Here is a 2,500-nt window from a genome sequence, read left to right as displayed (position 1 = left end):
TATATATATATATATGTGTGTGTGTGTGTGTGTGTGTGTGTTTATACATATATATACATATATATATATATGTATATATATACAAATTGAAATATATATATATATATATTATATATATATATATATATATATGTGTGTGTGTGTGTGTGTGTGTGAGTGTGTGTGTGTGCGCGCGCGCGTGTGTGTATGTGTGTGTGTTTGTGTGTATGTGTGTGTGCGTGAGTACATTTATATGTATATATGTGTGAGTATATATGTAAATATATTGTATATAAATATGGTTTCGTACATATATATATATACATATATATATACATATATATATAATACATATATACATACATATATGTATACATATATACATACATATATGTATACATATACATACATATACATACATATATATGCATATATAAACATATACATATATATACATATATATATACATATATATGCATATATAAACATATACATATATATATATATACATATATATATGCATATATGCGTGAGTACATTTATATATATATATATGTGTGAGTATATATGTATATATATATTGTATATAAATATGGTTTCATACATATATATATATATATACATATATATACATATATACATACATGTATATATATATATACATGTATACATATATATTTATACATATACATTTATATATACCTATATATATATATATATACATGTACATATATATGCATGTATATGTACATATATATATATATATATGTACATATATATTATATATATATACATATACATACATATGTATACATATACATACATATATATGCATATATACATATATATATTTATATATGTACATACATATATACATCTATATACATATATACACACATATATATATGTATACATACATATATAGTATATATATATACATATATATATATATACACATATTTGTACATATACATTATATATACATATATATACACACACACACATATTACATATATATATACATATATAATATATATATATATGTATATATATACATATATAATATAAATACAATTGAATGTATATATACACGTATATATATATATATATATATATATATATATATATATATATAACAGTTGAATATATATACGCATATATATATATATACATATATTTATATATATAATTACAGTTGAATATATATACACGTATATTTATATATATATATATACATATGTATATATATGTATATATATTGATACATATATATAATTTTGTATATATATATGAGTATATATATATATATATGTATATACATATCTATATATATGAGTATATATATATATGTATATACATATCTATATGTATATATATATATATATATATTTATACATATATATATATTCATTTATATATACAAGTGTATACAAAATGTTTTATATATTCTTCTATATATGTGTATATATATATTTGTAAATGTGCATATACATTTATATATTGTATATATATAATTGTATGCGTATACATATGTATAATATATATATATATATATGTATATATGTATATATTTATGTATATATATATTTTATATATCTATGTATGTATGTATATATATATATGTATATATGTATATGTGTGTGTATCTATATATATATATATATATATATATATATATATATATATATATATATATATATACACAGTATATATATATATATATATATAAATTATATATATATAAACACCTGTCTATCTCTCCATCTGTGAATACGAAACTTTTCATTCGAGCCACGTGGAGGCGGTTTCTCTCCTAGAGCACCGCTCCACGGAGACAGCCTCTGCCTCACCCTTATGTTTCGTCTCGGTGTCACTCTCATCCTCTGTCCCTTTAGCTCCCCACGTCATTCTCCCTCTCGCTCTCTCTCGCAGTGGCTCTCCTGATCTCGTCATCTTCCCCCCTATCTGTTGGTAATATTACATAATGCTTATTTTGCAATGCATTTTACACATTATATATCACGTAATATGCATTATATTCAACATACTACGAATTGCGGAGTAGGGGTGGAGGTTAGCTCTAGAGCGGGGATATCGTTTTGGTGAAATAGAAATAGGTGTTTGATAAAGGATGAAAATTAGTGGTTCTTTACCTGGGGTACCTGAGCCCCGAAGGGGTACGAAGCCTTAAATCTGGGGGTACGAGACATGATAGCCAGTGTAATGGTACAGTACTCGGGTATATCTACAATGATAAAGCGTAATGTTCATTCATTGTAGCCTACTAAATGACATTTCTAATTTGAAATAAAAAGTACCTGTATTCAGTAGCTGAATATATCTAACCACTTCTCAGCAACGTTTGTATCACTAATCCTTTTCATATTCTTTTTTATTATATTTATATTGGATGAGTACGAGAAGATTTTCGGAGATCTCAAGGTTAAGAACCACCGAGGTAGAGCAAAGATTAGATGATGGAGTGACTGTACCTACAACACTATACAGGGCAGAGACTTTA

The 2,500-nt window shown here is 23.5% G+C and overlaps 1 protein-coding gene and 1 long non-coding RNA gene across 8 annotated transcripts in view; one reads left to right on the top strand and one right to left on the bottom strand.

The window, feature by feature from the left end:
• LOC143027848 (uncharacterized) overlaps positions 1-2,500 on the bottom strand; it is a 93,380-nt gene that overhangs the window by 27,234 nt on the left and 63,646 nt on the right. Inside the window, exon 3 of one of the 3 annotated variants that reach the window (XR_012966657.1) lies at positions 1,841-1,944. The exons of the other annotated variants lie outside the window; for them this stretch is intronic. This is a non-coding gene — a long non-coding RNA (uncharacterized LOC143027848). Of the gene's footprint in view, positions 1-1,840; positions 1,945-2,500 lie in introns of those variants that run through there. 3 annotated transcript variants of the gene reach the window in all.
• LOC143027847 (teneurin-m-like) overlaps positions 1-2,500 on the top strand; it is a 1,035,709-nt gene that overhangs the window by 990,034 nt on the left and 43,175 nt on the right. The gene's annotated exons all lie outside the window — the stretch shown is intronic.

Source organism: Oratosquilla oratoria, chromosome 8, assembly GCF_046742065.1.
Source record: "Oratosquilla oratoria isolate Oo_2021 chromosome 8, ASM4674206v1, whole genome shotgun sequence".
In the NCBI taxonomy this organism is placed as follows: domain Eukaryota; kingdom Metazoa; phylum Arthropoda; class Malacostraca; order Stomatopoda; family Squillidae; genus Oratosquilla; species Oratosquilla oratoria.
Note: the sequence above shows the minus strand (reverse complement) of the source record. Positions and strands in the feature narration are given on the sequence as shown.